Source organism: Leptonychotes weddellii, chromosome 2 (genome assembly GCF_054177405.1).
Source record: "Leptonychotes weddellii isolate Sample4059 chromosome 2, ASM5417740v2, whole genome shotgun sequence".
Taxonomy (NCBI): Eukaryota; Metazoa; Chordata; class Mammalia; order Carnivora; family Phocidae; genus Leptonychotes; species Leptonychotes weddellii.
In genome coordinates, this window is record NC_138370.1 from 88,530,926 (window position 1) to 88,558,590 (window position 27,665).

The window sequence follows — 27,665 nt, forward strand, 5'->3', positions numbered from 1 at the left end:
GGTTTTAGAGGGGAGGGGGGAGGGGGGATTGGTTAGCCCAGTGATGGGTATTAAGGAGGGCACGTACTGCATGGAGCACTGGGTGTTATACGAAAACAATGGATCGTGGATCACTACATCAAAAACTAATGATGTATTGTATGGTGACTAACATAACATAATAAAATTTTAAAAAAAAAGATGAAGTGGTATATATATACAATGGAATATTATGCAGCCATCAAAAAAATGAAATCTTGCCATTTGCAATGACATTGATGGAACTAGAGGGTATTATGCTAAGAGAAATAAGTCAGTCAGAGAAAGACAAGTATCATATGATCTCACTGATATGAGGAATTTGAGAAACAAGACAGAGGATCATAGGGGAGGGGAGGGAAGGGAATAATGAAACAAGACGAAACCAGAGGGGGAGACAAACCATAAGAGACTCTTAATCTCAGGAAACAAACTGAGGGTTGCTGGAGTGGAGGGGGGAAGAGATGGGATGGCTGGGTGATGGACATTGGGGAGGGTAAGTACTATGGTGAGTGCTGTAAATTGTGTAAGACTGATGAAATACAGACCTGTACCCCTGAAACAAATAATACATTATATGTTAATAAAAAAATTTAAAAAAAGAGTTCTCTAAACTGTTGCAATAATTTCTCAACACATACATATATCAAATCATTATTGTGCACACCTTAAACTGACACAATGTTATATGTCACTTATATCTCAATAAAACTGAAAAAAAAAGGAAAGAAAACCCAGATTTCTACATAAAATAAATAAAAGAGCTCTGAAATAAGAATCATAAAACTGAGTAGTCATAGCTACTATTGTACAGCTGTACACAACTGTACAAAACTTGCTCATAAGTTAACTTGTTTAATCATCACAAGAACAATCTTCTGTCCTCACCCTCTTTCCTAAACACCCTCTTTAAATTACAGGTGAAAAAACCAAGGACTGGAGAAGTCAAACTCTTAGCCAATGCATTAGAGCCAAACGGCTAAATCAGAGTTCAACACTTGGTGACCTCAAGCCCATAAACATTCACCTTGGAACAATGCCTCCCTTTTTGAGATACTGGTTCTGTCATTAACAAGCCCCATGACATCAGATAAAATGATTAATTTCCCTGAATCTTCGTTTGCTATGTAAAATTCTCTGAAGACATGAATTCCAAGTTCTCTTTTTTGTCTGCTATAACAATCCATCATTCCTCTATTAAAAACATATCATAAAACCAGAAATAAAGCATGTGATCGTACTGTGAAGTCTTTTTTAACACGGGTAATTATTTCCCTTGGAAAAGTAAATACTACTTGGAAAATCAATAAATAAGAAATCATTAAATTAATACTTATTGAAGGCTGTGTACCAGAATGATGCCTGTGACTGACATGGAGAATGCAATGATAAAAAATAAGAAGAAGATGACTGCCTTCACAGAGCTCAGACAACTGGAGGAAATGGGCAAAGCAAGGAAGAATTACAGCATCATGTGTTAGAGCAAGAAACTGCACATGAAAGAAGGAGCATGTAATAGAAACCAGAAAGTCAGGACAAGCCCCCTGCAAACCAGTGTGGAAATATACCTTCAAGGACTAGAGATTAAATAAACAAATAAAGGGGGTGCCTGGGTGACTCAGTCATTAAGCATCTGCCTTCGGCTCAGGTCATGATCCCAGGGTCCTGGGATCGAGGCCCGCATCAGGCTCCCTGCTCGGAGGGAAGCCTGCTTCTCCCTCTCCCACTCCCCCTGCTTGTGTTCCCTGTCTCGCTGTGTCTCTCTCTGTCAAATAAATAAATAAAATATTTTTGAAAAATAAATAAATAATAAATAAATAAATAAACAAGGAAGAGAAAGATGTTTTATGCAGAGAGAGCTGAATTCAATATGAATAGACTAATATACTAAAATCTAATTTGCATATTTAACTATTCAACTTCCCAAATATACCCATAATTGCCATTTAAACTGCAAGACCTGACATAGCAGAAGTCATCCTAAATAAATCCAATTCTACATTCGCACAAAATGATTTTCATAGAAGTGACATGACAAAGGCAATCCAGTGTGCCTGATTCCAACATTAGAAGTCTATGTTTTTTTACTTGTAAGCATTGCCACCTTTCCGCACATATTTTTCCTTGAAGATCACTAAACACAAAAATGATCCTGGTGCAGAAACACATTTAAGGACACTGGATCACTGAAATAATACTGAGTAATTCAAGACAAAATACATAAATATAAACTTGGCCGAAGAACCAGATATGAACCTGCTCTTTTCCAAAGCCATTTGGAAAGCCTCCTGATTCTATGCTATACCCACATAGTAGGATATCTCAAAGAAAGACACTTTTTTACGGTAGAGAATTTTCTCCTCTCTGAGGTTTAAGAGGGAAAGCCATCCAGCCATCAAGCCCACAGAACTGTAAGAGCACAGTCAGGTTCATTTTACATAAGCAAAAGCATAACTTTACTTGTGGCTTTGCAATAAATGGGAATTTTTGGATTTAGATATTTTAATAAGGTATTACCATCCAATAATTTTTAAAGCAAAAAGGTAAAACAAATTTGAGTTTTCATTACTGACTTTTACATCCCAAGGAAGAATGATCAATGATTCTTTCCAAAGTCCATCAAGTGATATTCACTTCTTAATTGTGTGTCTGGTGTAGTGAGAAAAAGTAAATGCTTTAAGCATGTGGACTTTATATTTAACAGGTGTTTCTCCAGACTTGTCTGGCTTGGAAAAAGGTACAGACCTAGACCTAGGAGTAACATTCTCAATGACAAACAAAATAAAAAACCAATACTCCAGAGATTCAAGCCCCAAAGAGAACCTTCAAATCACCCAAGAACCCTCTTTCTTCAAGAAGAATCCTGGGTGGGGCCTGGGCTGCATGAAGGACCCCAGTCTCTCATGGCCTCACCTTTTCCCCCCAGCCAGGGCCTGAAGCCAGGTTCTTTCACCAGATGTATAGCCTAGGATCCCCCAGCATTCCTTTGAGAAACTGATAGTGGTCACCATAAATTTCTACAGGCAGTTGACATAGAAGATATAGAATTCCCACCATTAAAAACAGAAATCAGTAATAACTCACACTTTTGCTTTTTTTTTTCACATGCCACTAAAAATACCAAACATTTTATTTTTAACCAACGACTATATTCTACATATGTATGTGTGTGTGTGTCTATCTGAAACTTTATGCAACACTCAGTGCGTAACTAACTATAAGTAGGCCTATAACTAATCAACCAAAAATGTTTTCAAGGTATAAGCTTAAAGTACAACTTGAAACTTATATTTAAGTTATATCCACCTGTCATCTCTGCACCTGTTCAGCTCCTAGTTCCACAGTGACCAAGGGTGGGCATGGCTGCTTTTCACTGGTTTTCCAAAAACTTCTCCCAAAAATGTGTGCATGCAGCAGACTTTTCCAAAGTTTGGCGCTACCAAAGTGATTTATGTCAGAGGAAGTTAATAACTTAAAACCAGGTATTAGACAATTGTGCTTTCTAAAGACTGTGGCTATCCTGCCATGAGAAATTGTTCACCTCTTAACTGGTAAGTACTTTTTTTTCAAAGGTTCCAGAGTCCCACAGATGCATGGCTCCCTTCTCCAACCTCTGATTACTAGTAACATCTTACAACAAGCATTTTAATCTAGCAACTTGTTTCATCTTAGTAGTATAAGCATTCCTTGGTGTCTCCCCTGTCCTAACCAAAGTAGACGATATAGGTATTTTTCTTGAGGAGAAGCTCTCTTTCCAAAAGGAACTCTATGCAAGCTGTTAAAAAAAAAAAAAAAAAAAAAAAGCTGAAAATTTTATCCACTAAAGTAACACAATAATTTTGTTTAATCACTTTTTAAAAGTTATTATGAACGGTGACATTAGCAAGGCAGATAAAGAAAGAGCCAAGATGGGATATGCCAGTTCTATAAAACTCCTCATTTCACACTTACTCAGTAAACGTTCATTGAGTGCCTGCTCTCTGCAATGTGCCATTGTAGACAGGCAGCAATAAGCCAAACAGATGTGGACTCTGGAGATTACAATCCCAAAGGAGTGATGGGTCATGTTTTTTAAGTATACATACACAAACTTGTGGAAGGTGATATGAAGAAAGTAACTGAATTCAATGGTAGAGAGTAGTAAAGGAGACCTTCTTGGAAAGGATGGTCAGGAAGACTGTCTGTAAGGAGGTGACATCTGGGCCAATCTCCCTAGAATGGAAAGATCGTGGCCACCTAAGGACTCATGTTCAGAGTCTCGCTAGCCCGACAAGGTTCTGAGAAGAAAAAGGCTGCCCAGCACCACTCCGAGGCATATAGGTACACACCTTTTTCCTCTTCTGAGTCTACCCTTTATAACATGGAGTAGCGACCCTAGCCTGGAGAAAAATATGATCAACCGACTCCCAATGATTCTACGGGCTGCCTGTTAAGAAGCAGTAGTAGCAGGAGCTCCTTTCAAGTGGAAGTTTTAAATGCTGTGTAGTAGTGACACCAGAAAACATCCACCAAGCCCTCAGGACACGTCAGGGAACTGTAAATAATGATCCATCTGCAACTCATTTGTTTTCCCTTCAAAGAGTAGACAAACTTGACTGATGGCTAGTTTTTTGTTTGGTTTGGCTTGGTTTTTAAATCTTGCTTATTAGTAACAGAGTCACCAAAATGCTGTGCTTAGGCAGGGGCCCATGGCAGTTACTTGATGAAAGGTAGCAACTGACATTGAAATAAGAATCAAAACCACTACATAAAAGCCTTTACAAAAACACATATGGATATGATAGCTGATGTTTTTCCAAAACACATGATATTGTTTATTCATGAGTTGGTGTAGTTCCGGTTGGATTTAAAGTTCAAAGCTACTTCCCTTTCTATTCCAATGGATGGATAACTTCTATAAAGAACACCACCGGGGCATCTGTGCCTTATAACCTACCTCTTTGGCACCACCAGTAAAGGCAGAAATAGGTACATGGAGCAATTTTTTTCAGGTCAATTTAACTTTTCTTTTTCAATTAGAGACACTTATCTGTAGTCTCACCAATGTGTCCTCACAAAAATGAGCAGGGAAAAGTAGATAAAGCCATAATGGCAATCACTACTATATGCAAATCTTGATGGTGATTCGTCTAAAGTGTAGAGTCCCTCAAGGCTAAGAAACTTTAGACTATAAGGCTTTTTATGTAATCATAGGAAAATGAGAAGGAGCTCAAAAAGCATTTGAGAAGCTGAGATGTGGAAATTGCTACTTCTATTTCATGGAAGCCCTCAACAGCTATCCCAAGTCTTATCTTTGTATGTGAACTGAATGAGCACATATTTATCTGAAAAGCAAATCAAGGAGCACCTGGGTGGCTAAGTTGGCTAAGTGTCCTACTCTTGGTTTTGGCTCAAGTCACGATCTTGCAGTCGTGAGATTGAGCCCCGTGTCCAGCTCTGCATTCAGCATGGAGTCAGCTTCAGATTCTCTCTCCCTCCTCCTTCTGCTCACTCTCTCTCTCAAATAAATAAATAAATAAATAAATAAATAAATAAATAAATAAATAATAAAATCTTTAAAAAGAAAAGAAAAAGCAAATCAAATTCCATGGTTTTCTCAACTTTTCCTTATCTGTAAAAGAGGGAGACTTGATACATAAAAAATAGGGCCTTCCCATAAATGAGCATGTCTATTCACAAATGAGATTCTTCCAGCCATTACCTTCCACCCTGCTTATTGGTATCATTATTATCATTTATAACAAAGATACATGTCTATGGCTTTGTTTGAAAAGGGCTTGCACACAGTGTCCATCAGCAATAAAAAACCCATGATCTTACTCATATGGTAATTAAGTCTACAGTCTATCAGCTCACATATACAGAGAGGCTGAGGCTGTTCTGGGTGGTAGAAGGGAGGAACCTAGGACCCTAAGAGGAATATCACTCAAATTCCTTCATTCCAGGAATATGCACCCCAGTTGGGCAGGTCCTGGTACAAACAGGAGGTAGGGAATTGGACTTATTAATGGGAAGGAGAGCCAAACTAGAGCTGAAACTCTCAGCAGACTGGGCCATCCAGAACTCAGTACAGGGGGCAGCAGGATCCAGCTCTTCTGTAAAACCACAATCTGTGTTATAGCTCTTGGTTGCATTGTGCTTAAGCAGATTGTCCTACAACCCTGGGGGAGAGAAGACCCAGGTTGGGTCGGGGTGAGGGAAGAAAGCCATCACCACAGGCCCTACTAGGAGTATACATCAGACTCAGGAAATGCAACACCAAATATAAGGAACTATTCTATCTTCAGCTCTACTGCTTCCTTGCTATGTGATTTTGAACAACATAATCCCACCTCTCAGTCTACATTGCCATGTCAGCAAATGGGACATAATAGTAATGCCCATCTTTGGATGTTGTTTGTGTTTTCTTTTTTCTTTTCTTTTAATTAAATGAGTTAGTGCCTATAAAGTCACTCTTTTGAACACTGCCCTGCAAAAAAATTGGTCACTATTTAGTAAATCCTTGGCATGTGCCCACACATACAGCTGAGGAGTTTACATGTGCAATTTTCTAATTTAATCCTCACAAATACCTTAGGAGGTTTAGCCACTTAGATATCAAGAGACTGAGGCATAGAGAGGTAAATTAACTTACTCAGAGACATACAATAAGCCATCTGTCTGACCCCAGCTCTCCTGTTCTTAACCACTATAATATAACAACTCCATACGGCTAATTCTCAAAGATGCTCATTATTAGCATTTCAGTGGCCAATATTCTCACTGATTTGCTTTCATTCAATAAAACAATAAGCTGCATTGTTTATAAGAATAGTCTTTTTAAAAATGAGATGCAAAGCTGTTTTTCTTTCAAGTGGGGAAAACACTTTTTTTTTCTGAAAAGACTGTTTATCTAAAGGTTATTCACCATCAACAAATACTATCTCACTGTAATATCGTAACAAATCTACAATGCAGGAGAGGAGTCTGGGTTTTGGAGATGTTAAGTGATATCAAGTAAATAGTAATACTAGTAATCATTTACTGACACTCTACATTTAAGCATGATTTCTGGTGCTTTAGGTTATGTCTAATCCCCATGATAATACAAGGCAGTGTCACTCTCACTTTCAGAAATGTAGAAAGTCAGAAAATATTTGCCAAGGGCTCACACCCTTAAATGATAAAGCTAGGTTCAAGTTCAGGTCTCTCTCACTCTTCAAGCTGTGCTTTTTCTAGTTCAACAAGCACTGCCATAAATAGATACCTTCTTACTCTTTCTTAATTGCTCTTCCTTTCCTTGACTCAATTATCACCCAAATTCAAGCCTTTATCATGTCTCGCTGAAGCATTAAAAATGCCTCTGGATTTGTTTCTCTCAAATGCACCCTACACACTGCAACCAGAGTTATGTAAGTAACAGCAGTGCAAATCTGACTGTGACTGCTATTCTTAACATACTTCAACAAGTCCCTTCAAGTACATGCCAAAGCCCAACCTTCATTCGGCCTATGAAGCCCTCTGTAGCTGGCCCCACATCTCATATTTTACTTTCAAGTAATACAAAACTGCCCAGAGTTCCCCAAGCGTACCCTGTTGTTCATTTGGTACTGCCTTTATACTCTCTGTGGCTGAGTAATCTTCTGACCCTTCAGTCACCAACTTTTCCCCATCCCCCAAACCTGCCACACATGTTTACCTCTTAAGAATCATCCCAGACATCTCTAGAAATAGCTGCCCACCCTTTATTCCTCAAGCTGAAAAAGGAAGATCTCTGTCAAACTCATAGTGCTCTGCACATACTTCTCCCACATTATTTTGAAATGTTCTATGTATGTCTGTCTCTCTCCGGGACTATATTTTATTTAGCTTTGTTTCTCTGGTGCTTGGTAATGCTAGAAATTTAGTAAAGAATTTACTGAAATACACTTAACTGGCTTGCCCAGGTATAACATCTGAGAAACAGAAGAAGGAGGACCTTAACTTCAGGTTTTTAAGGCTGGGTCCAGTGCTCTGTTACATTCAGAAATAAACACATCTATACAGCATCAAATTATGTTGCATAGACACAATCTTGAAACAGAGATTGGGGCAGAAGAACTAGATCAAGTGCCTACCACATGCCTGAAATTATTGTCATCTTGGAAGCAAATGACAGAGAAATATTTTTAGGCAACTTCTAAACTACTGGTATCAATATGTGCTAAATCTGTACCAATTTCTCTCACGGATCAGTGTATTTATGAAGTGTCTATAACATAGCAAGAAAAGTTTGCATAAATGAAATATATTTATACCAACAACAACCTTTAGTAATTGCATAATTACTGCATTTCCTGGTACTATTTACAGACATTCAGTTATTAAATACAGATTCAGAAGCAAGGGAGGAAATCACAATTTTTCTGGGTAGGCTTTCAATCTAGAAGTAATTAAAGACTTATTTAAAAGACAAAACATGAAAGACCCTCCGCAAACCAAACAGTTAAACATATATTCAATGAATATTACATTTTACCTTAGAATTAGGAAAATGAAAAATCTACTGCCTGCAAGGTATGAACATATAAATTAAATATTGAAAGAAATAATTTTAAATTGGCTCCTTCAATCTGATATTGTTTCCTTGCTGGATTTCAAATTAAAATAGTTTGCCCTATTAGGGGAAATACCTTCACTAGATTCCTTCTTTAGTCTTTCTTTTAAATGTGAGTGCCTCTTGGATACTGCTCTTGGCTCTTTTCTTCTCTCTTTTGCACTCCCTGGTGATTTCATCAAGAACTCCATTTTAACTGCCATTCAGAAGTAGATTACTCCACTCCTACAACTCAATAGCAAAAATACAAATAAACTGAATTTTAAAATGGGCAAAGGACTTAAATAGACATTTCTCAAAAGAAGACATATAAATGGGGCACCTGGGTGTCTCAGTCAGTTAAGCGTCTGCCTTCGGCTCAGGTCATGATGCCAGGATTCTGGGATTGATCCCCGCATAGGGCTCCCTGCTCAGCAGTGAGTCTGTTTCTCCCTCTCCCTCTCCCCCTCCACCTGCTTGTTCTCTCTCTCTCTCAAATAAATAAAATCTTATATAAAAAAAAAGACACATAAATGGCCAACAGGTACATGCAAAGGTGCTCAACATCACTAATCATTAGGAAAATGCAAATCAAAACCACATTCACCTCATACCTGTTAGGATGGCTATTATCAAAAATACAAAAAATAACAAATATTGGAGAGCTTGTGGAGAAACAGGCACCTTTGTACACTGTTGATAGGAATGTAAAATGGTGCAGCTGCTATGGAAAGTAGTATGAAGGTTTCTCAAAAAATTAAAAATTACCATATGATCCAGCAATCTTGCTTCTGTGTATATATCCAAATAATTGAAATCAGGAGATATAGCTGATATATAAATATCTGAAGAAATATTTATATTCCCATGTTCATGGCAGCATTATTCACAATAACCAAGCTATAGAAACAACTTAAATATCTATCAACAGATGACTGTGTTAAAAAAATGTGATACATAGACAATGGACTATTATTCAGCCTTAAGACAGAAAGGAAACCCTGCCATATGCAACAACATGTATGAACCTGAAGAATATTATGCTAAGTGAAATCAGTCACAGAAGGACAAATACTGCATGAGTCCACTTATACAAGCTATCTAAAAAAGTCAAACTTATAGAAGCAGAAAGTTGAATGGTGGTTGCCAGGAGCTGGGTGGAGAGTGAAATGGGGAATTGTTGTTCAATGAGTATAAAGTTTTGGTTTCTCAAACTGAATAAGTTCTAGAGATCTGCTGTACAGCACAGTGCCTACAGTTAACAATACTGTATTATACGCTTAAAAATCTGTTAAGAGCGTAGATCTCATGTTAAGTGTTCTTACCACAATTTTAAAAAGAGAGAGAATCAGATTACTCCTAAGTTTATGACTTCAATCCATTTGTCACTCCTGGTTCTCCATACTCATACAAATGCCTTCCAGGTCAGAGAGAGGGATACGGCTCAGTAGGAAGATTCTGAGCTCCCCTCATCCCATAGACATGCGGAGGCAACAGCCACATCTATACAACTAACTCTGAAAACAACCTGTAGACTGGCAGAACATATTTTCCACAACTAGTCATGGAGAGAAGGCCACACTGAAAAGGGGAGGAGGGGTGGAGGCACAGTCTGGAAACAACCCTCTCCCCTACCCCCAATTATGACTAACCACAAATGGGAGGGATATCCCAAGCATGGAGGAACAAGACCCAGGCCTGGGAACCTACACTGGGAAGAGTCCTCATAACATCTGGCCTTGAAAATCAGTGGGGCTTAACTCCAGGAGCTTTAAAAATCAGTGGAGTTTAACTCTGGTTGAACAGGAGAGTGACAGGAAACCAAGTCGTCACCATTAAAAAAGCCAACATGCTAAATAACTTGTCCAAGACACAGTACAGAAGTAGCAGTTTGAAAAGTACCTGGGGTATAAAGGAGACTTATTGACTAATCTTAGGATGTGTACCAAAGGGACAGAGATCTGCAGAAGATTTCTCTGGGAACAAAAGTGCTATTGGGCGCCCCTTTTCTTGTCCTTCCCCAGCTTAGACAGCTTGATGTTTGCAGGAGCTAGTTCTAACATTCCCCATTTACCTTGCTAGCACTGTGTGCCTCACCCCAGAGTTCCCCTGCAGACTTGCCCCACCCAACCCACCCACTATGGCAGGCATCCTTCCAAAGCAGCTCCTTCCCCACTATACCAACAGGCAGCCCCAGCAGACCGGCACCATTCCAAAGTGACTCCTGCCCTGGAAAGCAAGGGAAATAACTCCACACACCAACATGTACACACTTCCTGCAATCAGGCCTGTTAGATGATTGTGCAGGGAGCAAGCCCTGCCTTTTGGTGGGTCTGCAGCTGTATGGCAGAGACTAACTGCAGACAGCTAGACTAAATGCAACCCTGCCCACCAATGAGCCTGCAGTGGCCACAGCTGAGTTTTTCGAAAGCTTGAGGAGCAAACTCTGTCCAGTGCGCCCACAGCAGGTAAAATGAGTTCCTGTAGCTAGCTGGTCTAAAGGTAATCACAGCTCAGCCACAATAGAAGGGTGCACACAGCCCAAAGACACCCACGGAACACTTGGTTCTGGTGACAAGGGAAGATTTATCTATAAAGCACCACAGGATGTCCTCTACACAAGGCCACTACTTTCAAGACCATGAGATGTAGCTTATCTACCTAATACATAGAAACAAACACAGAGAGTTAGACAAAATCAAGACACAGAGCAGTATGTCACAAATGAAAGAATAAGACAAATCACAGAAAAAGAACTACATGAAATGGAGATAAGCAATCTACTTGATAAAGAGTTAAAAGTAATGGCTATAAAGATATTCACTGGACTTAAGAAAAAAATGATGAATTCAGTGAGAACTGCCACAAAGAGAAAATATTAAAAAAAAAAAGGACCAATCATAGCTGAAGAATCTAATAACTGAAATAAAAAACACACTAGAGGGAAGCAACAGCAAATTAGAAGATGCAGAAAATGGCTCAGCAATATGGAAGACAGGGTACTGGAAAACATCAAAGCTAAACAGCAAAAAGAAAAAAGAATAGTAAAGAATGAAAATAAGTTAAGGGAATTCTGTAACATTACCAAACATAATAACATCTGCATTATAAGAATACCAGAAAGAGAAGAGAGAGAAAGGGACAGAAAATTTACTTGAAGAAGAAATAGCTGAAAACTTCCCTAACCTGGAGAAGGAAACAGACATCCAGGTCCAGGAACACAAAGAGCCTCTAACAAGATGAACCTAAGGATGTCCACCCCAAGACACAATAATTAAAATGGTAAAGAGTAATGATAAAGAGAAAACCTTTAAAACAGCAAGAGAAAACAGCTATATACAAGGGAATCCTTGTAAGATTATCAGCTGATTTTTCAGAGTGCTAAAAGGAAAAAAACCTACAACCAAGAATACTCAGCAAAGTTATTATTCAGAATTGACGGAGAGATAAAGAGTTCCCCAGACAAACAAAAGTTAAAGGAGTTCATCACCACCAAACCAGCTTCACAAAAACGTTAAAGAGACTTCCTTAAGTGGAAAGAAAAGGCCATAACTAGAAGTAAGAAAATTATGAAAAGAAAAAATTTCACAGGTAAAAGCAAACATAGAGTAAAGATAGTAGATTGATTACTTACAAATGGAGATTAAGACACAAAAGTAGTAAGTATCTATAAAAATTAGTCAAGTGCTCCACAAAATAAAAAGATGGAAAATATCATATCACATATGTAAAATGTGGAGGGGAGAGTAAAAATTTAGTGCTTTTAGAATGTGCTCGAACTTAAGCAATCATCAACTTAATAGGATGTTATATATGAACACAGAGGTAACCATATATCAAAAACCTAAAATAGATACACAAAAAATAAAAAGGAAGAAATCCAAGTGTAACACTAAAGAAAGCCATCAAAAGAAGAGAGCAAAAGAATAAGAAAAGAACAAAGAAGAACTAAACAACCAGAGCAAAATTAACAAAATGGCAATAAGTACATACCTATCATAATTACCAATCAAAAGACACAGGGTGACTGAATGGATACAAAAACAAGATCCATCTATATGCCACCTAAAAAACATTCACTTTAGGGACACGTGGGTGGCTTAGTCAGTTAAGCATCTGCCTTCGGCTCAGGTCATGATCCCAGGGTCCTGGGATCGAGCCCCACATCAGGCTCCTTGCTCAGCAGGGAGCCTGCTTCTCCCTCTGCCTGCCGCTCCCCCTGCTTGTGCTCTCTCTCTGTCAAATAAATAAATAAAATACTTTTAAAAAAAGAAAGAAAGAAAACATTCACTTCAGATCTAGACACAGAGACAGAAAAAGAAGAGCTGGAAAAACACATATCATACAAATAAAAGGAAAAAAAAGCAAGGGTAGTCAGAAAAAATAGACTTTAAGACAAAGACTCTAGCTAGAGACAAAAGGGGGCATTATATAATGATAAAGGGGTCCATCCAAAAAGAAAATGTAACAATTGAAAATATCTATGCACCCAACACAGGAGAACCCAAATGCATAAAGCAAATATCGACATACATAAAGGGATAAATTGACAGTAAATTAACAGTAGGGGACTTTAGTACCCCACTTACATCAGTGAATAGATCATCCAGACAGAAAATCAACAAGGAAACAATGGCTTTGAATGGCACAACAGACCTGATAGACCCAACAGATACATACAGAGCATTCCACCTAAAAACAGCAGAATACACATTTCTTTTCAAGCGCACATGGAACATTCTCCAAGCATCATATATTAGTCCACAAAACAAGTCTCAATAAGTTTAAGAAGACTGATATCATATCAAGCATCTTTTCCAGCCACAATGGTCTCAAACTAGAAAACAATTACAAAAAAAAAGTGGAAAAAACACAAACACATGAAGGCTAAAAATCATGCTACTAAACAACCAATCAATGGGTCAATGAAGAAGTAAAAGAAAAAATTTAAAAACACATGGAAACAAACTAAATTGAAAACAAAACAGTCCAAAATCTTTGCACAGCAAAAGCAGGTCTAAAAGGGAAGTTTTACAACTAAAGGAACCAGAAAAAGAAGAATAAAGCCCAAAGTTAGTAGAAGAAAGGAAATAATTAGAATTAGAGTGGAAATAAATGAAAAAAAAAAGACTAAAATTACAGCAGAAAAGATCAATGAAACAAAGAGCTAGTTCACTATTTGCAGATGACATGATACCATATATAGAAAACCCTAAAGACTCCACCAAAAAACTATTAGGATTAATAAATGAATTTAGTAAAAGTTGCAGGATACAAAATTAGTACACAGAAATCAGTTGCATTTCTATACACTAATAACAAAGTAAAAGAAAGAGAAATTAAGAAAACAATCCCATTGACAATCGCACCAAAAAGAATAAATTATCCAGGAATACATTTAACCAAGGAGGTAAAAGACCTATCTCTGAAAACTATAATACTGATGAAAGAAATTAAAATGAAACAAATGGAAACACATACCATGCTTATGGATTAGAAGAATTAATATTGTTAAAGTGTCCGTACTACCCAAAGCAATCCTACAGATTTAATGCGATTCCAATCAAAATACAAATAGTACTTTTCACAGAAGGCAAACAAATAATCCTAAAATATGTATGGGACCACAAAAGATCCTAAATAGCCAAAGCAATCCTGAGAAAGAAGAGCAAAACTGGAGGTATCACAATTTCAAGATATACTACAGAAATAGACACATTGATCAATAGAACAGGACAGAGGGCCCAGAAATAACCCACATTTATATGGTCAATTAATTTATGACAAAGGAGGCAAAAATATACATTTGTGGGGAAAAGCCAGTCTCTTCAATAAACGGTGCTGGGAAAACTGAACAGCAACATGCCAAAAAAAAAAAAAAAAAAGTGAAACTTAACCACTTTCTTACACCATCACAAAAATAAACTCAAAATGGATTAAAGACCTAAATTAAAGGCCAAAATGTGAGACCTGAAGCCATAAAACTCCTAAAAGAAAACATAAGCAGCAATCTCTTGGAAATCAGCCTTAGCAACATATTTATGGTTGTGTCTCCTCAGGCAAGGGAAACAAAAGCAAAAATAAACTATTGAGACTACATCAAAATAAAAAGCTTCTGCACAGCAAAGGAAACAATCAACAAAACAAAAAAGCAAGCCACTGAACAGGAGAAGATACTTGCAAATGATATATCCAATAAGGGTTAATATCCAAAATATATAAAGAACTTATATATACAACTCAATACCAAAAAAAAAAAAAAATCCAATGAAAAAATAAGCAGAGGACCTGAATAGACACTTTTCCAAAGAAGACATACAGATGGCCAATAAACATGAAAAGATGCTCAACAACACTAATCATCAGGGAAGTGCAAACCAAAACCACAATGAGATACCACCTTACACCTGTTAGAATGGCTAAAATAAAAAAGACAAATAACAAGTTTTGGCAAGGATATGGAGAAAAAAAGAATCTTCATACACTGTAGATGGGAATGTAAATTGGTACAGCCACTGTGGAAAACAGTATAGACATTCCTCAAAAATTTAAAAATATAAATACCATATGACCCAATAATTTCACTATTGGGTATTTACCCAAAGAAAACAAAAAACACAAATTCAAAAAGAGACATGCACCCTTATGTTTATTGAAGCAACCTAAGTGTCCATCAATATACAAATAGATAAAGAAGATGTGGTGTACATACACACACACACACACACAGAGGAATACTATGAAATCATAAAAAAAGGATGAGATAAGCCATTTGAGACAACATGGATGGATCTAGAGGATATTACGGTAAATAAAATAAGTCAGACCGAAAAAGACAAATACTATATGATTTCATTCATAAGTGGAATCTAAAAAAACCAAAAACCAAAAAACAAGTGAATAAACAAACTGAAAGCAGAATGAGACCAAGAAATGTTATCTGTGGAAAGTCCGAGTTCTGTGAATGGAGGTCTCATCCCTTGGATTCCCCACTAGATTTACATGGGGATCTGAACTAGAATAAGGACAGCCAGAAGGAAAGTAACAAGCACAAAGCTGTTTGTTAAATAAAGCAAAGTATACTGTGAAGGTGGGAGAGGGGCAGGTTGCAAGAGGTGGAACTGGCCCTAGGTTGTTTTGGGATTGGGTATTTTGTCAGCTCTCTGGGCTGAAAGGAGTTATGTCCTACAGTGGGGTGGTCTCTAATGGAGGCTGCTTCCAGTCATTTAGGAAAACCCTCCCACAGGTTGGGAGGGGGAGTTCTTGACCTTACAAAGTTTGTACCAGAACAGTCAAGGCAGGCTTTGCAAGGGGGTGGGGGAGGGGATGTTGAGGATGTACTATTAATGCAAATGAATTATAATGAGCCTAGGGGTTACCCTGCGGCAGAGGTGGAGGAAGAGAGGGCATGTTCTGCGCCTGTGGCTCTTGATCTGTCCACCCCAAGGTCTTGGAAGCCACAAGGTCAGGATGTCATGCCCCTGGGGCTTTTAATGTGTACCTTATTTATCACCATCCTTGCCTCCCCCTCCTGTCTCTGTCATTCCCCTCCAAGGACCTGGGAGTCTGCCTTAGGATTTTCCTTCCTCTGCTTATGTGTAGCTTCTTTCTTCCTAATATAAATACACAGAACTGATGGTAGCCAGAGGGGAGGAGGATGGGAGATTGGGCAAAATGAGTGAAGGGGAGTGGGAGATACAGGCTTCCAGTTATACAATAAATAAGTCACGGGAATAAAAGGCACAACATAAGAAATAGAGTCAATGATACTGTAATAACATTGTATGGTGATAGATGGTAGCTCCACTTGTGGTGAACGCAGCATAATGTATAAACTTGTCAAATCTCTATGTTGTACACCACAAACTAATGTAACATTGTGTGTCAACTATGCTCAAATTTAAAAAATAGTAATAAAATTGTGGGGCACCTGGGTGGCTCAGTCGTTAAGCTTCTCCCTTCGGCTCAGGTCATGATCCCAGGGTGCTGGGATCGAGCCCTGCATCGGGCTCCTTGCTCAGCAGGGAAGCCTGCTTCTCCCTCTCCCCCTCCCCCTGCTTGTGCTCCCTCTCTCGCTGTGTCTCCCTCTGTCAAATAAATAAGTGAAATCTTTAAAAAATATTTTAAAAAATAGTAATAAAATTGTAATAATGTATGGTGAGAGATGGTAACTACACTTACCTTGGTGAGCACTGAATGACATAATAGAACTGTCAAATCACTACCTGTGCACCTGAAACAAATATAACATTGTATGTCAACTAGACTTCAGTATTTTTTAAATGCCTTCCAGTCACATGCAGATGGATATATTACAAGTTCCTCAGCCTCAGCATATCTATTGAACTTCGTGATCTTCTGCACAAAACCTAGTCCTCATACACATTCCTTATACTGGTAAATGGCTGGACCCAGTTGCCATCCTAGCCTCCTCCTCCTCCTCTCTCCCTTACATCCAGTTTTTATTATGACTATGTTAACTGTCCATCTCTTAATCTGGCTCCTCCTCTTCCACCCAGTGGTAACTGCCTTAATTCAAGCACGCTTTATCTCTCACTGCACATTGTAATAACCAATTTTCCAGTCTGTACTCTCTTCTAAAATCACTGCTTTATTCTGCGGCCAGAGACAGACATATTTCCACCCTGACAATCTGATCACATTACTCTCCTGATTGAAACATTTCTATGTACACTCACCCACAGGAAAGAAAATCCAAAGATACCTCTTCTAATATGATTCTGGCTTACCTCTCCAGTCTCACCACCTACCCTCAACATCTTTAACGGCCTTTTTCCTTCAAACTTAAATGGCTCATTCCTCTATATATTTGCTTATATGATTTCCTCTGAAAAATTACTCTTCTGTTTTCTCCCTCCTACACCTTCCATTTCTTCCATTTTTCTCTACTCCTCATATTTCTGGAAAAAAATTTACTCATCCTTCAAAATCAGCTGAAGTTTAATCCTTTCTTGGCATCCTTCTGTGATTTTCCTAAGGCATTCCTGCTCAAACTGTGATCACAGAAGCATCAGACTCTTCTGGAAGCTGGTTAGAAATGCAGAATCTCAGTTCTACCCCAAACCTACTGGGTCCCACGCCAGGTAGTTTTTACAGATGTTAAAGTTTCAGAAGCAGTATGCGAGATCAGAGCTACTCCCAACAGCACAGCTGCCTAGCAGCACCTGGGAGCTTACTGGAAATACAAATCATAATCTGATTTAAAAAAAAAAAAAAGCAACCTTGAATCCGGAATATATAAAGGGTTCTGAAAACTCAATGATAAACAGATGACCAATTTTTTTAATGGGTAAAAGACATGAACAAACATTTCACCAAAGAAAACATACAAATGGCAAATAAGCACATGAACAGATGTTCAACCTAACTAGACACCCTGAGCTATCACTATATAAACTGTCCGAATGCAAAGAATAACAACAGCAAATCCTGACAACACTCAGTGCTGCTGGCAAGAATGTGGAGCAACTGGAACTCCATACATTGCTGGTAGGAATGCAAAATGGTGCAGCTATTTTGGAAGGCAGTTTGTCAGTTTCCTATGAAGTTAAATATGCAGGCAGCATATGGCCCAGCAACCCCACTGAGCGGCACTTACCCAAGTGAAATAAAAATAATGTTCAGACAAAAAATTATAGATAAATGTTTATAAAAGCTTTATTCATGGTCTCTAAAAACTCAAACCAACCTAAATGTTCTTCAACTGGTGAGTGAATAAGCCAACTATATTCTATCCATAGAGTGGAATACTATTCAGCAATAAAAAGAAATGAACTGTGGATATACACAAGAACACTTAGCAAATTTATCATGCTAAGTGAAAGAAACTAGACTCAAAAGGCTACATACTACATTATTGCGTTAAATGACATTTTGGAAAAGGCAAAACTATCTGATGTAGAACAGATCAGTAGTTTCCAGGGCCTGGAGATATGGGTAGGGACTGACTACAAAGGAACATGGGGAAATGTGACAGGATGATGGAACTATTCTACACCTTGCTTTTGGTGGTGGAGTAGTTATATGACTCTTTACTTTTTTTTTTTTGTATGTTTGTTTTTAAAGATTCCATTTATTTATTTGACAGAGAGACAGAGAGAAAGCACAAGTAGGCCGAGTGGCAGGCAAAGGGAGAGGGAGAAGCAGGCTCTCCTCTGAGCAGGGAGCCCGATGTGGGACTCGATCCCAGTACCCTGGGATCATGACCTGAGCCAAAGGCAGCCGCTTAACTGACTGAGCCACCCAGGTGCCCTGACTCTTTACTTTTGTCAAAACTCACGGAACTATACACTAACATAGATAAATTTTAAACATATATAAATTATGCTTTAATAAAAAATAAAAAATAGTATTTATATGTATATCATATACACTATATGTGATACCCACCTTAAAAAATATATGAATAAACTGGTGTTAAACATGAAAATTGACATAGTTCTCTTTTTTACTTGACCATGCAATTCCATTCCACAGATTTTTACCCTAATAATATAATATTTTATACTTGGAAGCCTTTTATTGATCATTTTACCATATTTTCCTATACCAAAAATACATAAAAACATTTAAAGTTTGTTTTTATTCTTATGACAAAAGACTTTAAAGTTTCTTATGCCTTTGAATTATCATTACAACTATTATTAGTTCATAATTAATCAAAAGAACTTATATATATATTACAAATTTTAGTAAATAGTCATTAAATTTAAACATTTTACTAGAAGTATACATCTTAATAAGCTGAATGGGGCTATTTTTCCCCAATTAGTTCAACTATCTACAAATAAACAGGATTATGAATAGATCCACGTCTATTTTTTCTTTTTATAGTTAGAAATACTAAGTAAATTAACTCACACAAATAAGTAGATAGAAACGGAAGGGGTTTTGTTAGAACATTAGCACCCATTTCTTTTAACTCTTCCAGTTTCATGACAAATAAAAATCACATAATGATCTATTACAAAGGGGTTCTTTTTCTTAAGTAATCAGCTGAAAACTCAGTTAGCTTCCCATTCAATTTTATGGAATGCAAAAAATTAGGAACTGTTTGACATGCAAATGTATTTGTATTCATTACACTGAAATATAAATCTTATGTACCTTCTCCAATTCTCTTGTCCATCGCCCCCTTTTATGGTCTTTGTCAGCATTTTACTTAAACCAATCCTCCACTTTCATCTTTAGATGAAACATCGTACTTCAAGGCATGGCGCCTGGTTTCCTGAGTAGTCACCAAGATGCAACCAAGAAGTATGGGGGAGATGCTTATGGAGGTAAATCTTGATCAAGAGGAAGAGCAGATGGGAGGGAGCCAAGGAGAAAATGTCCCCCTCCTTCCTCTCTTTCTTATGGACTACTCCGAGTGCGTTGAGTTCCTCCATTTAATCCTTCCAGGAAAGTCCCAAATGCAGAGTGAACTGTAACTGCTAATGTCTCTTTGCAGTTCACTATGGTAACCAGTATAGCAACACATATTTATTTGCCTGCCTTCTTTTCCCGGATAAAGTGTCTTATCAAGAACTGTAAAATGCTTGAGATATCCCCCCTGCTGGTGAGCTACACGTGAGCCTGCCACAGCTCACAGATGCTGAGAGAAGACACAGTCAGACGAAGGACTTTGTTACTCCCAGCACAGCTGGCACTGTGTATTTATGTTTATGTTGGCTCTCCTTGCCCACCAAGAAACGGGGGCGGGGGCGGGGGCGGGGGGAATTGTGTATACAGTAGATGTGTGTTACTGCGGAGAAGCTCCAAGCTTTGGAAACTTACAATATATTAAAGGGGTTGCTAGGAAACCTGTCCAATTTTTTTCCCACAGGGGCATATTATCTTTATTATCTTGGTCAGAAAAAAAAAAAAAATCTGCACTCTGCTCCTAGAGTTGACACTATTCTATATATACTAAACTATAAAGATGTTTGCCACACAAACATCTTTCAAAACATAATCTTGGACAAAAGCCGTCACAGATGTACAGAAACACCACGGAGACTTGCCCCCCAACAAGTCTTTAATTGCCTTCGGATCCACTTTCTCAAGGACCAAAGCTAAGATAAACAATTATCAGAGTCATGCATTTTTTCAATTTTTGGACATTTCCCAGATCTTCTGGATCCTCATTTCACCCTTTTTCACTCTGTTCAACGTCCTGGGAGGCTTTACTTGTGTTTAGCCAATGAGAGGCACCATCATCAGATCTGAGGGTGGAGAGTGAGGTCAGAGTAGTTTTTTCCTCTGTACCCTCCCTGCTAGGTCATGGTGTCAGCTTCTTTCAGGTGGCAATTGGTCTGACAGCTAGTGTCTCATTTTATATTTTGATAATAAGCACAGAAAATGTTTAACTTCTTTATCAAATGAGAATTCATGGTAATTAGAATAAATCTTACATGACATGACTTAAAAAAGCAAATTTTAATTACTTTAGTGAACAATATGCATTAGATCTGAAGGAAATCACATTGAAGTTTTATCCAGAGTTTTTTCCAATATATTTTGAAAATTTTGATATTTTCAGAATAATCAAATTATATATTTTTTTAAATTTCCTACTCTGTATTCTTTGGCTATTCTTGGGTACTTTCAGGTACTAGAGAATAATATTGAGAAGAGTGGAAAAGGACTTCCATTATTTAAATAATGTAGAAAAGGCCATTTTTAAGCATTTAAAATTTGTTACTGATGCTCTTTCTACTTTTTCCTCAATGGACTCTTCCTCAGACGCTATCAATTTTTTTGAAAATAGCCAGGAGAGAAGGAAACATTGTTTAAATAAAAAACTGATATTATTCCCTTACCTTCTATGCCACATATCTGAATTCACCACATTCTTAAGTACCAAAAGTACAAGTTTCCACCCCAGGCTTTATCCTTAACAAAAATATGTATAAACCCAGGAAAGACTCAAAGCCCTATAGGTTTATGGTACTGTGATTAATCATTGCAGGAGCCTTCCGCTTTGTAAGGCACCCAGAAAGGTTTACCCTTCAGGCAATGTTCCTTAGTAAACTATAAGATAAATGAGGAATTTGAATATCCTTTATAAAGTGGAATTTGAGCTTTTGTAAATATAGGCTTGTTTCCAAGCAGATCCATTTTGGGGGAAAACTACATATGGAAGCAAAGTATAAGGAAATTTATTGTCTTAAAATCCCATTCATGCTTAGTTTCTTGGAAAGGCACATTTCTCCAGATATATGATCACAACATTCTGCTATATCATACTTCCAAATATTGGGAAGAATGTTAAAAGCTCATGAAAATCATGAGTTACTACTAATTCACAAAAGTTTAAAACTAACCAGCAAAAGGATAAAATCTATTTTTATTGTCCTATTGAAAAATACAGTATAATTAACATAATGCTAAAAAAGGGGGGGGCAACCTTAGGTAAATCCATATCATCCTACCATATTTATCAGGCTCAAAGTTCTTTTGGCCCTCTATCACTCCCATACCTCTCTCTCCAGGTATCCATGTACCAAACAGCTTTACTTGCTTCAGCAACATACATTCCTAGATGGAGTGTGAATCAGTGAGCCCATTATCCCGATCTTTTCTAGGGTATATTCTCAACTCCCCTAGACTGAGTCCACAAAATCTGATGGTGGTCGGGTTGTAGACCTCTCTTATTGTCTCTTTGTTTTCTAGGCACTGAGAAAATGCATTAGAGAAAAACAAGGAAAGCTCCTCTTTTTGCCACCATGAAATACGAGCACCAACTATATTCAAAACACTGAGAAAATCCTGCATAATTACTGGTTCTTCAAAATATGGTTGGTTTTTAACCTCGTTGCTTTTACTGCATTAGGGCACTGTTCAGTGTAAGACGGCATGTTTCAGAGGTTCCAAGTATAATTTTATAGTGTTTGATGAATAGGTTCCACATTCAATTCTAAATGTGCATTTAAGATACATTGTAATTGTGCACCATTTAAAAACTTCTTCAATCCCTAATTAGGATACATTGCCACCAGGTGGCAGGGGAATACCTTCATTTCACGAACTGAACCATTTGGCAAAAACTAGTACTGCTATTTTAATTACTTGTTTTTTATTGTAATCTTGACTCAGTTGGAGACTAATATTAACAAGGTGATATTAATAATTTTTAGCACTAACTGATATAAATTACTATCCCTTTCTGTATACCCATGGCATTTTGATTACATATCTACTATGGCTCCAAACATCATGATTTCTAGTTCATTGATGGTACAAAGTATGGTCTCTGGGGGTCCTCAAGACCATTTCAGAGGCTTCATTAAGTTCTTAATAATGCTAAGACATCATTTGCCATTTTCACTCTCATTTTTTCATAAGTGTACATACAATAGAGTTTTTCAAAGGCTACACAACATGGAATAAAATTGTCATTCTGTTAAAGAAATGTATTATTGTTGTATGTTTGTATTTGAAATTTTCTCAGTTTTAATTTCTAATGTGGTAAATACTGATAGATATAAGTTATACAAACAGACGTTCTTTGGGATCTTCAATAATTTTAAAGAGTCCAAAGGAGTCCTGATATCAAAATAACTTAAGAAAGTCCTACTCTGATTAGTTAATTCATTTTAATTAAATGTTGATGCATTTTTCTGTTTCTTCTGAAGACAGAGGTCCTATCATATTTACCTCTGGATCCATCCCATTGAACACCTAACATTAACCATGCATACTCTATATTCAATAAAGATGTGCTGAAAAAACACTGATAGCTAGAAGATGTTACTAGAATTGAACAAGTATTAATGGAGGGAGATATATTAAAATTGAATAATAAAATATTTGATTCAAATATAAGTCTTCATCTAAAAGCTTAAACCAATTATAATTTGGCTCCTTTATCACTAGTCTTCCACTGTATTAACAAATATATTTGTCTTCTCTCCAAAAGTCAAATTTTTAAAGACATTTTTCACATGTTAAAATTTACTTTCCTATATATAACCTGTCAAGTTTTGGTCCCAAAATATCTCTAAGTTTCCCCCTAACATCCAGTTACAGTTCTCATCGCTGTTCATTCTAAAATTCTAGCTTGTTACTTTTTTGAAATTAAGATTTAACAGTGGCACTTTGCTGGTAAATATGACCTTAATGCCCTGTAAATTATCTTTAATACAAACTCTTTTTTTTAAGTTAGCATATTTTACCATGGAGCATCACATTCTAAACACCCTTTTTTACCTATAAAAGTCATAAAAGTTTTTACAAAAAAAAAAAAACCTTTGAACAGAACTATTATAAACATTTTATCTCAGTTCTAACAAAAATATATCAGAAACCATCAAAACCGAACAGGAAGTCATGCTTAATTATGCACTGAGGACTTAAGAAGTATTCAAAGTATTTTAAAACACAAAGATACTGTTATAACACAATATCATGAAATTGGAAACTGATCACTTAAAATGGTAATTATATGAGATATGAAGAAAGAGCATGTTGAGAACAGTCTTTCAAACACAGGCAAATACTTCTTTGAGAAAAGCTAGGCTAAGAAGCAGCCACAGCCAAAGAGAAATAGCCTTTCAAGGCCCCTCCCTACTTTCAGGAGAGTTGGGGGATGACATACCACTTCTGACCATTGTCAGTACAAATCTTGATTGAAACTGTCAGCTGGTTTTACTCGATTCCTATATCTAAAATACTTAAAGGAATTCTTTCTTTACTTTATAAAATCCAGAGTTAAAACATTGATAGTGACTGGATCCAAGGTATAGAATGAAAATACCATATAATAAAGTTTAATTGGGTATGATTATGGATAGGCCAAAACCTTATAAATAATATTATGTGATTCTGCCATTTAACTCAATTATTTCAAGCTAAAGAACAAGTTATACTCTTAACTTCAGGCAGGAGCTAGGAAAATGTTTCATAAGTCAAATAACATCTTTCATTTTTTATCACCCAGGGGTTTTACTATAAACTAACCTCCTCTGTATTCCACACTATTCATATCTCATATGAGACTTGTTATAATTTTTTTAAATCAATGATTGAAATAAATACCAAATATTCTTAGGTTATCCGACTGCAATTGTTCTAAGTTTCAGTTTTATTTAAAGATTATCCATAAACAATTCCTGTAGCTTTTTTTTTTTTTTTAAAGATTTTATTTATTTATTTGGCAGAGAGAGACACAGCAAGAGAGAGGGAACACAAGCAGGGGGAGTGGGAGAGAGAGAGAAGCAGGCTTCCCTCTGAGCAGGGAGCCCGATGTGGGGCTCGATCCCAGGACCCTGGGATCATGACCTGAGCCGAAGGCAGACGCTTAACGACTGAGCCACCCAGGTGCCCCCAATTCCTGTAGCTTTTGAACTCTGTTGTTAGTTGTGTAGAATTTAATGATCTTTCTTCCCATCCAGTATGTGCTGTAAATTCTTGCTACAGCTGCTTATATGCAAGAAATGGGACCTCTGGTTGTGCGGCACATGGCTTTCAGTTTCTCTTTTTGTTCTACCTGCAGGCTCCCTGGGTTTTTCTACAAGGTCTAATATAGTCCTTCTTTTCTGTGTTTGTTTGTTTCTGGAACCCCTCATCTTTATATTTGCCTCATATTGCATCAGTGAAATAGATAAACACTTACCTTTTTAGTGAGATTATTTTGCTAAATATTTGACACAAAAAAGACTCCCTCTCACCAATTTCACATGATATTGTGTTAAATTCTATTCCTATTAGTAATAAATTATGATTCCATGACATTCTCTTAATCAGTCAAAAATCCTCTCTCACCACTGACACCATTTAATGATCACTACAGTGTGGACAATACTTAGCCCTTTTACATCATGCCTTCTCAGTATGGAATCCATATTCCCAAAATGCACCTTTTTACATTTTTCAAAAATACCCATGTTTCTAATGGCAACTTAAAGGACCTTTAAAGAAATCTGAACTCTTGTCTAGTTCCATGGGTAACAACAACAAAACAGCAAAGTATATTGTCTGAAAATGGCCAAAGATTTTGTCGCTTTTACTTTAAACCTGTGAGATGTTCTTAGAAGTCACTGGGCATAATCTTTGTTTCCTGAGTAGAAGCAAACTTCCTGCACTAGGAGGTTGATGACAGGGTTCCCAGCTGGACTCCTTATAAGCCCATGCAATGCCTACTGCTTTTCTCTCTGATATGAAAAAATAAAGTAAAGCTTGACATATTTATTTAGGTTATTCATGGAAACAAAAACTCTACTACTGACAATAAAGGGAGACTTAAGACTATATTAATTAATCAAATTTTCTGTTTAATTGCTCTACTCCCCCTTTTATTTTTAATAATCCTCAAATTGTAGTGCCCCTCTAAGACACCCAAACTCACCCAAGGGTAGATCTGGGAGGTGGAGAATAAATCAGAGAGAGCCAGGCTAAGGCCAGATAGTCTTTATCTTGTCCATTCTCTTCCAACCATCGTGTTGCTGTAGGTTAATTGAGGATTCATATTTCCTAAAATCTCTGTTTCCTCCCTGGTTTAGCCCCAAGAATCAGGAAACCACCCCTGGATGTGATTTAGGGGCTGGCCCTACCATGAGAGTAACCAAGCCTAGCAGGGTCTCGCTGAGTGGCAGGAGGGATGGAACTGATTTGTTCAGAAGTGCTGACAAGCTTGAATAGCAGACAGCTGCCCTCTAATTACAAATCTCCCCTCATTCCTTCTCAGAGCATGTTATCAGCAAGTTACCAGAAGGATTAACAGTACAATTCAAAGAGACAAGATAAGAAAACAAACCAAAAGGCCAAAACAACAAGCAATACGTGAATTAAGGTAGATAATCAATAAAGGCTGTTGATTGACTTAATAGCATACATCTGTTTTTGTAGTATGGAGGTTCTTTAAGGAGAAGAAAATAAATCATTCTAACAAAATAACACAATGTATGAATTCATTAACATAATTGATGATGATGATAATCACAAAGAGACTGATGATAAAGGATGGTTAATATAGTTCAGGTACTTTTATCAAAGAGGCAAGGTACATTATCTATGTCCACAAAAACAGAATTTTCTTTTTCATCTCTTCATCTATTTCTAAGGTCATAAGTATATTCATTCATTTGTTCAAAGAAATAAATAATGCATGCTGGTTACATGCAAGATTCTAGGCTAGTTATTAAAAATGAAATAAAAATAGATCAAATAAGATGATCTTTATGAAAGCACAGATAGTTTTAACATGTTACACATATATATGATATTATTACCATTAATACAAAGAAGATTTATATGCTTTAACAAAATACATTTTGGTCCTCTTCTGGGGCTTAGATTGGCCTAGTTTGTAGCCCAAGGCAGACACTGACAGGCAGAAAGTCTCTGGAGTAAAGTTGCTGTTAGGAGAGCCCTATCCTGAGTAGACTGAGGCTAATAGTAACAAGAGGGAGAATCTCTTTAGGCAAAAATGAAATATATGACTAGGCTAGGAATCTATGCCCAACTATGAGCTAAAGAGCAAGATCTAAAAGAAGAGGCCAGAGTACTGAGAATAGGTTGGTATGGATTACTACTGATCTGGGATTTGATCTAACCCTATTTACAAGCCAGTAAATTTGCCTGAAACTATTTAATAAATACTGGTAGGAAATATAAGACTTGTGGGTCAGAAATAAAAGACTATTTCTCATGCACAGCAAGAGAGAAAACATTATTTCATTCCTCAAGGATGTTCTCTGAAAATAAAACCATAAGAAATGGTCCAGGTAGAGTAGTCACAGCCTTGCATTCTTGGTATACCCAACAAGATGTGAAGGAGTGAATCATGGGGCATATATCCCAACAAGTACTAGAGCACATCAGGCCAATGTGTCAGATCTAAGACAGTACAAAGTGAAAGGATACTAGAATTCTATTTATCTACTATCTGGCTAGTAGATTTACTGATGATTTAAAGCAATCATCTCTCAACATAGCCTGGATATTACAATTGGAACATTTAAAAAATCCACATCCTACAGGAAACAAACTGAGGGTTTCAGAGGGGTGGGACCTGGGGGGATGGGTTAGCCCAGTGATGGGTATTAAGGAGGGCAAGTATTGCATGGAGCACTGGGTGTTATACGCCAACAGT

At 37.2% G+C, this 27,665-nt stretch overlaps 2 long non-coding RNA genes across 2 annotated transcripts in view; one reads left to right on the plus strand and one right to left on the minus strand.

Moving 5' to 3' along the window:
* Nucleotides 1-27,665, minus strand: part of LOC115943397 (uncharacterized) — a 202,040-nt gene that overhangs the window by 53,728 nt on the left and 120,647 nt on the right. The gene's annotated exons all lie outside the window — the stretch shown is intronic.
* The window catches only part of LOC145720273 (uncharacterized), a 332,443-nt gene continuing 329,530 nt past the window's right edge, over nucleotides 24,753-27,665 (plus strand). Inside the window, exon 1 of the long non-coding RNA XR_014143175.1 lies at nucleotides 24,753-24,892. This is a non-coding gene — a long non-coding RNA (uncharacterized LOC145720273). The remainder of the gene's footprint in view (nucleotides 24,893-27,665) is intronic.